Source organism: Tympanuchus pallidicinctus, unplaced genomic scaffold (assembly GCF_026119805.1).
Source record: "Tympanuchus pallidicinctus isolate F22 unplaced genomic scaffold, pur_lepc_1.0 scaffold1, whole genome shotgun sequence".
Lineage (NCBI taxonomy): Eukaryota > Metazoa > Chordata > Aves > Galliformes > Phasianidae > Tympanuchus > Tympanuchus pallidicinctus.
In genome coordinates, this window is record NW_026294618.1 from 55286786 (window position 1) to 55300596 (window position 13811).

General features: G+C 41.3%; 1 long non-coding RNA gene across 5 annotated transcripts in view; it reads left to right on the plus strand.

Annotated features, from left to right (window-relative positions):
• Positions 1-6922: 6922 nt before the first annotated feature.
• The window catches only part of LOC128076837 (uncharacterized), a 32574-nt gene continuing 25685 nt past the window's right edge, over positions 6923-13811 (plus strand). For all 5 annotated transcript variants that reach the window (XR_008204676.1, XR_008204679.1, XR_008204677.1 and 2 more), the window contains exons 1-2: positions 6923-7020; positions 7529-7637. This is a non-coding gene — a long non-coding RNA (uncharacterized LOC128076837). The remainder of the gene's footprint in view (positions 7021-7528; positions 7638-13811) is intronic.

The window sequence follows — 13811 nt, forward strand, 5'->3', positions numbered from 1 at the left end:
TGATGTGGTCTTAATTGAGTAGTTTGGTACATTAGAAGTGCAAAATGGGACATGGAAATAAAGGCAGAGCATTAATACTGACGCTATTTTGAATTAATTAGCATTAAGTGGGAACATCTCAAATTAAATGACTGTTAGTTAAAGATCTGAAATGGTTAATCTGTAGCTGAAAGTCTCTTTCCTCTATTATTTACAATTCCACTGCATTTCACATTGTCATCTCTTGTGCCTGTCTTGCCTTGTTGGTCCTCCTGGCCACATCTACACAGCAAGTGGCGCAGAATGGTTGTGCCCATAACTACTCAGTTATATTTTTCGTTATATATATAACTCAGTTATATATATTGTTATATGACTACTTAGTCCCATCGACTGCAGACTGGCTGTGTCCACATTTAGCTGCAAGTTTTTTTTCTGGGTCTCATTGCCCTGAGGCTTAAATATCAGTTTCTTTGCGGCTTTTTTCAGGTTCAATTAGCCAATGTGAGGACTGTGCTGCAACTCCGAGATCAAAACAAATAAAAATGCTCTTCTCACACGAGGCAGTAGACTAGTAGCACTTGTGACCCAAGTATATGAGAGAGAAGTCCTGAGAGAGTTAATAAATCAATAAATCCATACATAGATCAGAAAGACCTTTGAGATGGAAATATGTTGAGGCTGGAAGAGTATTCAAAGGATGTACTCATAGCCTCTTGTTCTCATCCTAGGCACCTGTTTTTGCTGAGGATGGTATGCCAGGGAAGATGGACCTTTGGTTTGGCACATTTTAGTTGTTCATGTGTTAATTAGAAGTCTTTACTTGGAAGAAAACTTGTAGAGGTTTCCTCAAGATATCACCACAGCTTCAGAGGTTAGATGAGCTCTCCTTCAGTGTTTTATACTCACTCTCTTCTGTGACTTTACTGTGTTTTAACAACTGTTCTTACTTGCAGTTAATTTATTTTTTTTTCCTCTGGTTTGTCAAAATAGTGACTCAGCATAGTTAGAAATAAAGAAAGATCCCTATAAACCATTAAGTTTTGGGTAAAACATTTTTTATATTTAGCATTCTAATTCAAAGCCTAACACCTGATCTGATTTGAAATGACAGGATTCAATGACAACTTGATTCACATAGCTGGTAGATCAGTTAAAGCATCACAAGCTACACGGCTATAGATGTGCAGTGCTGAACTTTCCCAAGGCACAAAACAGGTAGTGGTACAAAGACGTATGGCTGCTCATGGCAAAACATGGATTTTCATTGTTCTTCAACCTGCAGAGATTTTCACCCCTACATTAAGGTTTCCAGCTCCACCTGAGGGCACAAAGGCAGGTATATTTGCTGAGTGGGTGAGATGCAGGCATTCATGAGCTACTTTTAGCCAACAGGGCTACAAAAAAGGGGATGGAGGCAGTCATGTGTTGTACCTAACTCTTGTCTCAGGAGCAAAACACTGTATTCTACAGCTGCATCAGTTGTCTCAGAGCTCGCCAGTAGTGTCCTGTTCCTTGGAAAAAGCTGAAGCAATCACAATGTCACATTGTGCATTGTGCAGCAGTCATAATGGTGATTTTCCAAGTGCTGGAGCAAGACTAGAGCCAACAAATGCTGCCTTGATGTGGGACAGGAAGGATTGCAGGTTGTTTTAGCAGCTAAGTTAGTCTTTGCTCCCATGGAGCTCTTTTTCTAGCCCCTTTCCTGGAGCCATGGATTTCAGCTGGTTCAACTCCTCACCTGTGTGCCTACTGAATTTATATATGCTTCTACATCTACGAGCATGCAGAAGGAGAGTATCTGCCCCTTTATAAGATTTCTGGTCAAGAATATCAAATACCAAACAGAGCCATTGCACTTGTCTGGCGAAGCCCTAAGCCCAGTCATTGCTGTCTGTCCTGTCTTTTTTTATCTTCTTATTAAAACTTTTCTTAACCATCTCTCTGTCCCACCTCACTCTCTATCCTATGTCTGTGTACACTGTGAGTATGGTGTCTGTGGGGTGAGCATGAATGCATGTTAGGAAAAAATCTGCCACGTGAATTGATAGTACTTTACATTTGCATCCCAGAAGTATCTGGAAGACGCAGACGAAATCAAGTCTCCATTGTGGTAGGCTCTGCCTATACAAGAGATAGTCTCTGCCCAAAGAATTTGCAATCAAAATATAATATTGAGTGACCCTCTGCAGCTATATATGCCACTGAAAGATAAAACTACATCAAGTTCATAATTACTCACAGTTCATAAACTTGTCAGGGCACAGAGATAACATTGCCTCACCTAAAGTGGGTTTGCATTATGTGAGTTACTTCTTATTAGTAAATACATCATGCAATATTCCTCAACAATTTATAATGACTTGTATGTGAAGAGAAGAAAATGAAATAGTGAAGAAAACTCACAGGTGTAGAAGTGAGATAAAGAAGGTGCAGAGAGTGCAGAGTTCTGCTATAGGGCAGCTGCTCTTATTCTCTACACAAAAATTCTCTGAGCCTATGATAGGTTGTTTGCTGTGAAATGGTCAGCCAAGCTGCTGCACGGGATTGCACTGTCTGGTGTTCTATAGCAATGAGCTGAACATATATAGTACAGATAGCAAATGTTCCTGATCTTTCTGTGGTAACATAACAAAGGAAGAGCAGCTACAGTGTGTAGAATACAGAGGTTAGTACTTATTAGGTAAGCAAAAATGACAAAACTGTAAATTTCAAGCTATGGACAATTTAACAAGGCCAGCAAATGAATACAAACGCTTGAATACCTTGTCAATAGACATCTTAAGATTCACTGCTCTACTTAGCATTTCCTGTGTTAGCAGGTCCTAGTTTGCTGCATGGGTCCTCTCTCCTTTGTTGGCATCCACTCTGAGCTATCTGCAAGTTTGTATTCTTCCTCAGTAACAGAGGACTCCACCAGGCAGTCTCAAAACTGGGCAATACTGTTCCCAAAGCCCTCTGCAGGGCACTGAAGTTCAGGTGCCTCCTCTGTAAAAAGGGTTGTGACACTCCTGGGTTGGTCTGCTTTCAAGATTAGTGTACAATAAGTCTTCATTTTTCCTGGGAAGATTATCTCAATCACAGATTGCCTTAGGTGTGGACACGTGAGGTTGCTCTGTGTGTCATCGTGGGATTGTTTGGATTGGTTTGCATGGGTGTAGCACCATGAGAAGGGAGCTGCACTGGTTCTGGTCTGCCTGAACTCACATGCCTGGCCCTGAAAATCCTGGTGCGGCGGTTATCTGTGCCTCTGCAATGTTTCATTTTGCTTTTTCTTTAAACCTGGCTATCTATCATTCCTCATAGTAGGAACTGTGTTAAGGAATCTGCAGAAGTACCTACCCAGATGTCTATGACAGTGTGCATGCTGTTCTTGTCACAGACTGTATCCAAAGATCCAACCTACTGTGGAGAAAAACATAGCCTCCAAAGTGAAATGGATGTAAGTGGCATATGTGTAAATGGAAATTGTTGGGTAGTAACTGTCACAAAGATGCAGAAAAATGGAAGAAACAAGTCCCACTTCTCCAGAGACTCCCTCTATGGTGTTCAGTCTAGGGCTATGAGAGAGAAAAAGTACCTATTCAGGCTTCAGGCTTCAATTTCCCTGTCCCTAGAGCCAGAGTGTCTGGGGGTTTGAAATTTGGAGCTGGAGCTCTCTTCTGTGGGCTTATATTGCATGAGAGGCATCGATGGCTCCCCTGTGGCAGGGAAAACAGAAACATTGCTCTGTCATAGCTGAGCACAGCAAATTATTTCCTTCAGATTGTGCTGCCACTGCCATGTTGTTGAGCAAGAGAAGTCTCCCTGGTTCCCCCATTCCCTGCCCAAAGTCACAAGCTTGGCAAAGGTTTTAAATAAGTTGAAGAGGAAGTACCTCTTCCACTTTGTCTGCTAATTGCTGTAACACATGACATGTCATTGGATAGCAGTGCCATACTCCAGCCTCACATTTTTCTACAGCCTCTACTGCACCTCTAGTCTCTGATACTTCTGGAAGGGTACTGTGTGTTTATGGGAAGCCACTTGTGATTTCTAGAGCAATGTGTTTCTGCAAAAGAATAAGCTCCAACAAATTGAAAAAAATTTTGTATTTTAAAAATGTAATGAAATTTTAAAAGGGTTATAGAAAACTGAATCATTGACTGGAGCTGGATGATCTACATGAAATAGAGAATAATATTCAATTTGTCAAAAACCCTAAGTTCTTCTCAAAAGGCAGTACAAAATAGCACTCAGAGGGACAAAGTAAATTAGAAAACCATCAACATAGTTCATAGTTGTAGGAAACTAATTCAGACAGGTTGCAGCAAATATGGCATAACTACAGCACCACAGTTTGTTCTTCTTTATGTATCAGCAAAGCCTTTATTTCTTTGAAGATGGGTAATTGTATGGAATATAGTACTTTTGTCTTCTTACCTACAGTTCTTCTCCACAGTCACTCTACACTGCAGAATGTATTGACTACAAACAATGAAAGCAGGACTCCTTCACTTTGGTTGTTCTTCAGAGACTGTCAGTGTATCTGATAGGCTGAAACTCATAGTGAAAGAGTGTGCATATGAACATAAAAGCATGCTATTTATCTTCAAAGAGAAAAGCAATTGAGAAGTCTCGACAGATCTCTTGATTATTTGGATTTCTCAGAAAAAGATATTGCTTTTATTTAAACATAAAAAAGAAGAAGAAAAAAGAAGGTAATCTAAAGGCAAAATCTGAATTCCTGGTATCATTATCTCTGCAGGATTGCTACCAAGTTCACACTTCCAGTCCACCTATCACATTCATAACTTTTAAAAATCCACGAATCTAGAGGCACTAATTCAAAGTACTACCAGTCAAATTGTTGCAGGGAGCCTGGTCAATACCAGCTTTATCTTCAAAGGCACTTGTCTGAAGCTCATCCTTCCAAGATAGAGCCTTCATTTTCTAGTAATTCCAAGAGAAAAAGAGCAAGTACTATGTTCTGCTGCACTGACAAAGAAACTAAGAGGACTATACTTAACACACCCAAGCACTAGTGAAACGTGAGGAGTTTCCAAGCATAAAATGTGTTTTATGGCATTGCTCCAGCAGAGGGAAGCACTTGCTACAGAAGAGGTATCCTTCCCATCACTGCATGTCGAGGCATTGCCAGTTCCCTGGCATCACCAGAGCTCCTGGCCTGGCATTATGTTTTCCTCACTGAACAAGGAACAGAACATGGAGGACTGCTATCCGTACCCGTTTTTCAGTATGAAGTCAAGAAAATGCTCTCTCTTATTTTGAGGACTTCTAGCACCACATACAGGAAATAAGAATGTGGTCCAAAATTTGCCCAACACTTGTTACAGATATAGATAGTTACAGCTAAGAATGGGAACTTCACCCATAGATACCTTAACATCTGAAGACCTAGAAGCAAAGCTTGGCCTTGTCTGCATTATTATTTAATCCGGCTGAAATTCTATTCTGTTCTAAGAGTATTTTTTGATTTTGAAGAAGACTGGGTCTCTCAAGGACTTTGTTGAGTCTCTCCTCCATGAATAAAAATAACCTTATAACTGCCAACAATATGGAGGGTCACTTACATCCAATCTCAAATAGAATCCCTCTCACTGATTCATGAAGCTCTTAAAAATGTTCAGGTTTGGGCACAGCTTTGATTCTCCAAGTAAGAAATATTGTTCTCATTTCTAGTCTTATTTTTCTCTCTGCTATTACATGCTTCGTTTCCAAATCATGGATAGCAATTAGCAGTTTAGCATATCTATCTCCCTGAGCCAGTTTGGCTATGTCCTGCTACTTGTCATATTCTATATTATGTTCTATGCTATAGTAACAAATGAAGAAAAGTTTTTTTTATCATCCTTGGATCATTCCTGTGTTTATGTCCGTTTTTTTCTCAAGTCCTTCTGCTCTTTTTAACTGGATTGGACTTTCTCAAGTGTTTGGGATATATCCCGCTCTTCTCTAAGACAACTTTTGCTGTGGAACTTCTCTGCCTTCTACAGCTCCCCTTCCTTTGTTTAAAGACAAAATATACTTCATTGAAAATATTATTATTTCAGTGCTGGAGCTATGGGGTGGAGGGAACTGGGGTATTTAAATGCTGCAAAAGATAGATGGGTTCAGATTTGGCAATGTCTAAGCACTGGCATGAGATATGCTTCAACAATGTCAGAGCCTGACTGGGATCCAGAAATCAATTGGGTTTTGGCCTAATCTCCCTATGGGCTTTATCCATTTGCATTTTCAGAGGATGTCTTATACACACTGACAAGTCAGTCTCCCACACAAATTGTATGCTAGCTGCCATATTCTCCATCCATTAAATATTCAGATGAATTGTTATTCTTTCCATTATAAGCAGCATTTACACTTCTGGATAAAACAGTAAAGCAGTAATGAGAGCAGAAACGTGACTCACAGTTGTTTCCATTTGTGTTCTTCAAGAGAGACACAAAGCTTTCCTCCCTGAATTGCCATAATGCCATAATAAAGCTTCCGAAGTTCCTGTATTGCTGTAGAGCTTTCAAAGATCCTGTGTGTTCAAATCATTATGGATTTGAACCTGACCTTGGGCAGAGGAAGAATTTGAATTCTGTGACTGCTTCCAAGGTGAGCGATCCAACCACTGCCATAGGCTGGTGCTGTCATAGAGCAGTCAGACAGTCTTTAATCACAGCTCCAGAATGGAGGCAACGGTGATCTCCAAGATTTAGCCCCAGGCCAGTCCAGGTAACTGCTTGAAAGTGCCTGACAAAATGGCTGTCGTTTCATCCCGACCTGACACTCTTCTGACCCAGCATTTTCTGAACCAATCCGGGATATTCGCAGAGAGAGGCCAAGAGCTGCGGCCCTTCCGCGGGCGCGCAGCCCGGCCCGGCCCGGCCCAGCGCCCCTCAGCGCCACCGGCAGATGGCGGCAGCCGCCGGCCAGGCTGTGCGGGTCATGGCTGCCCCCCTCGTACCGTCGCTCGAGGCCTGGAGGTGCGCTCTGCAGCTGCCTGGGGACCGCCCGTCTCGAAGCCGCGGTCAGAGAGATTGCCGGCGCTGGGTAGGGTTTTGGTTTGGTTTTGTTTTGTTTTGTATCTGTTACCCCCTCCTCCCTGCCTCGCATGTTTTAATTAATAGAAATGGAGAAATAACCGGTGCTGGACCTCAACTGCAGTCTTATCTGCAGTGAACCCCTCAGGCGAGAGCCAGATAAGAGCAATCATGGCTAGAACCAGGCACACAGGGCTTGAAGAAGACACAGTGCCTGCCGCGGGCAGGGCCTGTGCGTGCGTGTGTGTGTGTGCGTGTGGGTGCCCGGAGCAGGGGCTGTGGCTGCATGCTGCCGTGTCTGAGGGTAGTGCTGCGCTGAATACCCACGTACTGGCCTTCAGGGGTACAGGGGCCCTGGTAAGGGTTCCTTCTCAACATTTGATCGAGGATAACATTTTACATGCGTATACCACGTACTTAAAGCAAGCAGAAAATAGATTGAAAATGCCGTAGTCTTATTAAATGTATATATATATATATGCAAAGGCAACTCCTGATCATTTCTCATCCACCTGCAGGAGCTACCTAGCAGATTTCTGAGTGCCACAACTGAGGTGCAGAAGGGACAACAACTTCCAAGAGCCTGATGGTATGCCAACCCACACCAAAATAACTGGCTCAAACAAGGTACTGAAATGGAAAAATCTCTTGCCCCACCTAAAAACTTGCTTGCAGATTCATATCCATTCATTTAGGTGTGGCCCCTAAGGACAGTTTATTTGCTTGTGGTAAATAACTTCATCTGGAAAACCCAGTTGCTAGCTGTACTGGTTTAAAGCTTCCTTTCCATGTGGAGGGCAAGGTATTGATAAGGCAGCTTCTCATCTGTAGGCTATAGAGAAGATAAAGAAGGGTTTTCAAATGTGCCAGGTCTATGAATATTAGAGAGGTGTATTAGATGTGTGTATTGCTGCATCTTTCCTATAGAACTGTTAAATGGCAGTAACTTAGCCCTGAAATGCTCCAGAATCCTTTATTTGCATCTTTCCACATGGTGTGCCAAGCTTAGCAGACTTACTTATAAAAATGCCTCTTTGAGATGTCCTGTATGATATGATTTGCCTTTATGCCATGAGTGAATTTTGAGGTTGAGATTGCATCTTCATTAGACTGACTACCAGAGCAAAGTATAGAAACTTATATGCATGGCCCTTTTTTCAGTCACAGAATGTACTTTTTTGTTACCTATTTTACAAGTATAGAAGTAGTTCCACTAGCTCTAAATTTATACCTACAAAGCAAAATATTTTTCAGGGGTACTAGTGCCTACAACAAAATGATTTGGTGACTAGGACCATTAAAAGCATTGTGACAAGAGGCTGGGCTAACTAATCTTGCAAAAAAGTTGCAAGCAGGGCATGTGATTTGTCTGTCCTGGGTCTGCAACTTTGTTTAGAGCTGTGTTGTTTAGTGTTTATCTCTGAAAAATCTCTGGCAGACCTGTGCTGGTTTTGGCTGCAGTGGAATTCATTTTCTTCTAAGTATCTTGTGCGGTGCTACATTTTAGACCAAAACAGTATTCATAACAGAGGGATGTTTTAGCTACTGGTGAACAGTGCTACTGGCTCTGTTTCTCATGCTAGTTAGTGTGCTCAGGGGTACACAGGACACTGCACCAAGCTACAGCGAGGATGGCTGCCCCAGCTGACCAGAAGGATATTCCCTGTGCTGTACTCAGTATTAAAAGCTGGGGAAAACAGGAGAAAGAGGAACAGATTTTTGTGGCTGCTGTTTGTCATCCCAAGCAACTGTTACGTGTGATGAAGCTTTGCTTTTCTGGAAATAGATAAATATATCTGCCTGAGTACGGTAATTAGTGAGTGAATTGCTCACTGTTTTTTTTGTTTTTTTTTTTTCTTGTGTGTGCAACTGCTGCTTTAACTATTAAAGGTAAAATTGTCTTTGTCTCAACCCACAATTTCTCTCTTTGGCCCTTCCAATTCAGTCCCTCATTTGGCTGGGCAGGCTTTGGCTGCACACCAGGATCAACTCACGTCAAGGTCTCACAAACACAAAAACTCCACTTGGGTTACACAAAGAAGGGGAGAAAAAACAAAGGAATAAACACATAGAAACAAAAATGTATTTAGGGAAATTGCACAGTGTGTTTTGGCTGCTTTGCTTTTTGCTAGTGAAACTCCGAGAAAGGGCAGATGAGAAATCTTTTCGTTACCTTCAGCTCTCCCAGTATCTCAAGTTCTTAATGACTGCCTTTATTCTGCAAGTGAGAGTGTGAGCTGAGGCCCTGGGCTCAATACTGCATCTGGTTGGCAGATGCTCTTACAATTTTCCTTCACTCCAACCTGCCAAATGTTGCTTCTGCTCCCTTAATGCAAAAGTGTATATTCAGTCTCAGGTTTCTGCTGCTCCATGTTTTGATGAACAACTGGATGAACTTGCCTGAAGTTTGCCTCAGTTGTGTTGGTTAAGTTTTTCCTGTAGAGGAAAATTCATGGCAATGCTGAACACCTCACAGATAAAACCGACCAGCTAGATGACCCATGTAAAATTATTTAGCTAGAGACTGTCATTTTGATTAATGGGAATCAGATGAGAGAATAAGCAGCCCTTGAGATCAAATGCAAAATCATGAGATGGCCTACATAAAGTGCTGCAGGGGTCTAATTTGAAAAGGAATTTAAATGAACTGATGAATGGGAGCCTGAACAGTGTATGTGCTTACTTACATTTACTTGCAGAGTCAAGAACTCTTCAGACTTGTGCACTAACCTCAGTTACGTATCACACTTGTGCTCCTTCCAGGCAGCCTGCCAAGTTTAGGTTTACTGTATGTTTATAAATTATTGTGAGTGACTCCAGTTGATTTACATTCCTAGGTATGGAAGTAGCATGTGGATTTCACCTGCTGCTTGTTTCTGACTTGGCATTCATTACATAGCAGAAAATTCACATTGAGTTTGCCACTACTGGATAATCTAAGCTGACTAATTTTGTGCTTTTTCTGTTACTGAAAAAGTGCAGAAAAAACTAGGTATATATGACCTGTACTCTGATGCTGTTATGACCTGAGCATATAATTCAGAAATGAAGTAGTTGAGGAAAAAATGGGAGTGAATGGGGAGTTTGGTATGACTTTGAACAAATTCTCAGTCATTTGCTTTCCTTGAAGCTGTAATTGGTGGGTGACTTGTTGTCTGTGTTTTCCTGCATTGCTTGCAACAGCTTTAAATAATCAAAAAACTACAGTGGATACAGATAATCTGAAAGCACTTTGTGGTCTGCTTGTGAAGATGTTTTCAGTCAGTGGGTACCCTTCCTGTGTAGGCTAGCACTGCTTAGCAGCTATTGTATGGGAAAACTTGAGAATTCCTTGTTGCTTTAATAAGTGGAAAGGTGGGAGTGCCTCCTTGTCTCGGAGTGTTTGCTGGCCAGCAGAATCTTAGGTGCTGCCTTGGCTTTCCCGCTCAGTAGTGTGACACATCTCTGCCAAGCAGCTTTTGTGGTTTAGAGGATGAATCAAAGGATTTCCCCTGAAGCTCCTGGTGATTGTTATAATTAGCTGCAATGCGTCTTGGCAGCTGAAACACTTCTGTGTTTCCTTTAGGTCTACTCCTGCTCTGACATTGGCAAAAGCTACCTGAGGCATCAAACTGGGGCTCTGCATGTATTCCATTAGGCAGAAAATCAGGGAGAGATTTGTGAAGTTGTATAAATAATAAGCTCACAGTAATAGAAACAAATAGAAAACAGGAAGAAATAAATTGTTTTGCCTGACATTCTAATGAAATTTTTTGCAAGCATGTGGATTAAATGGGAAATTCCTGTCTTGGTAGTTAACTGCAAACAACTTTCCATCCCTGACTCGAGTTACTTTCCTTGTTGATATTTTTACCATACTTGCTACTATGAGATTTCCATTTTTAATGGATAACATTCAGACTGCCTAGTTCAAGTACTTAGTTGAACTGACTTTCAACTCAGTACAAGACCTGATTTCTTTATTACTTACAGCAATGGATAGGGCACTGTGTAGCTGAGTAAAAAGATCAGTTAGCTTTTAGAAGGTCCTTCCCAGCTAACTCAGCATAGCATCTTGTGCTCTTTTGCAGAAAAGACAAACATGAGTAGTAATCAAATAAGACTGGAACAAATCTGGCCATCTGCCGTGTGCTATGGTGACCAGGAGTTAGATAAGGAAATTTACAAATCTAGTTGCTTGTTTTGGTCTTATGTGTATTTGTTTTTTTTTCCCAGGAACTCTTAATCTGCTGTAACAGATAGCTTTCTGATAAATGCTAACAAAGTTACGAGGAACAGAGCTGTTTTCTTAATGATGAAAAACACAACAGTAAAAAGCAAGGGAAAACAAGCTGCAACTGATTCATCCTCTTAATGGATTTTCATTATAGCCATTTACTGGAATATTTGGCTTTGGATCAGTCAGGATCCTTGAACATGCATGCCTCATCTGTTTTGGACACTTAGACTGCTGTTTTTTTAAGGCAGACAGTAGTAATGTGACATCATCAATGCATAAAATGTAAATGGTAATTGAGATGGTTTTGCTTAAAAACAGCCATAGGTATGAGGAAGATACTAAATGGTAGGAGATTCTGCATTGCTGAGTGCCCACAAGAAATTATTTGGTGTTCCCTTTTTTATGTTTAGTTGCATTTTTCATCAAGCTTAGGACTGAGTTAATTTCTGTGTCCAGTGTTCAGTGCAGTCACTGAGGATCTCAGGCCCTGACCACACTGTTCTTCAGGCTCCATCGTTACAACCCTGGCAGAAGCCGTAGATTTCTCTCCTTTTTAACATGGTATTGAGAAGGAACCTGGTCATTCAGCAATTACTGCATGGTGGGTCTGACAGCAGCACTGAAGTGCCAAGATTTTTGAAGAGATTTCCATTGATGTTCGCTAGAAAAAGAAAATCCTCAACAGACTTGAGAAAACATTGCATGGCAGCAGTAATAGGGTAAAACATCTGCTGTTATAAGGGTGTACTTGAGAATGACAAAAAATAGATCATACAGTATTCAGAAGGCCTAAGGCCAAATGCAGTATAACACACTGCACAGTCATTCTGCTCTAGAGAGATTGTGGGTTGGCTGCTCTGTCTCAATCTTGGGTCAGGTATTGCTCCTTAGCTTCTTTTTATCAACAGTATAGATAAAGCCCTGAAAACCAGGAGTGCTTTTTTTTGTTCAAGAGCATATTGTGTGCTTTGTAAAACAAAGGGTTTCTGCTTCTCTTCAGAAGTGGGATTAGGTTGAACTTGTGTTGATTGTAGAAAGGTTTCTGTTAAAAATATTGGTGCAAGTAGGGTTGAACTGATCCTATGTGAGGCCTCTGCATATGAAAAACTTACTGGTTGATATCATGGACGTAAGAGCTTTTTGTGACACAAATGAAATGTTTACTATATGAGTAAAAGGTAACAACAGTCTTGCAGCACCTCCATGTCAGACTGAAATGTGTTCATAGAGCTCTGGGAATGTTTTGGCAGGGCTGGGAGCGTATATGGTTCTGACACCTGTGTTTTTGGTAGAATTAAAGCTATCCCAAAAGATCATGGTGAAATATTTACGCTGGCAATGAGAAGTTAAGGATGTTATAAATACAGGAGGGACACAAATGGAATTAATGTTCACGTATTGGTATAAGGCACCCCAAATGTATGGTGGATTAGCCATCAATCCATTAGTACAATAGGCAGTTTGGAGCGTAAGGGTTGTGTTCAAAGATGTGATTTTTAAAAATAATATTTTTTAAAATTCATTTTGAAAAGCCATCAGCTGGCTTTATGGCAATCTCTGCTTCTGTAACAGAAGAGGAGCATACAGAGCTCCTTGCTGGTGTCTGTGTGCAGAGGCTCTACAGGTGACATTGCTGCAGGCCATTTGTCAGCAGCTACAATGAGGTCCTTAGAGGGCAAGAGAAAGGAGCAAGAGTCAAATTTCCTGTCGCTACTCCTGTTTTCCTCTGGAAGTATCTCTGCTTGTAATCCTTAGTAACACTTCAAGTGACAACTAAAGGTAGAGGCTAAACTTGTCCCTGTAATTTATTTGTAGCACCTTGTAAAAAGCTTTTATTTCTGCACATTGAGAACCCCAGTAGGTCAGTGCTGGGAGGCAGGCACCTTCATTTTTGGGTGGCAACCATTTCCAAGAAGAGGGTAGAAGGCTCCTGCTGTTAACCTGGGGAAGATGCAAGGCCTCTCTACTCAGTCTCTATGACTGAGTATGACTCTGTGAGTATGACTCTATCTCAGTCATAATTAATTGCCTGATTCTGAAGAGCAGAAAGCTTCCCTTAAACAGCTTTTACTATTTTCCTTTGCTGTTTTGCCCCACACACCAAGAGCACTGCTAAAAATTAATTTGGCTTGTTACCCCTGAACAACTGCTGGGTATTCCTAGCTGGCTGGTTGCTTTTTGGCTACTGCTTAAAAAGTGAGTCCTTGCACAAAGGGCTTGGAAAGAAAAGAGCAGTAAAACAGATTGTTATCTCTGTTTTCCCACAGCTAAAAGTAGGATTGACCATGGAAGATCTATTTACTGACATTTGTGCTGTTTGTTTATGAAGCCAGGTAAATAGTAAATGTTCGTACAAGGGAAAAGTTCACCCCAACAGTTTTTAAGCTTTGTTTTTGAAACCTATTTAATCATAAATAGGTTGGATACCTCTCCTCTGAAGAGAGGTTGAGGGAACTGGGCGGGCTTGTTTAGCTTAGAGAAGGCTCCATTGTGGTCTTTCAGTACTTGAAGGGAGCATATACACAGGTGGAGGAACAGCTGTTTATGGGGGCGGATAGTGATAGGACAAGGGGGAATGGTTT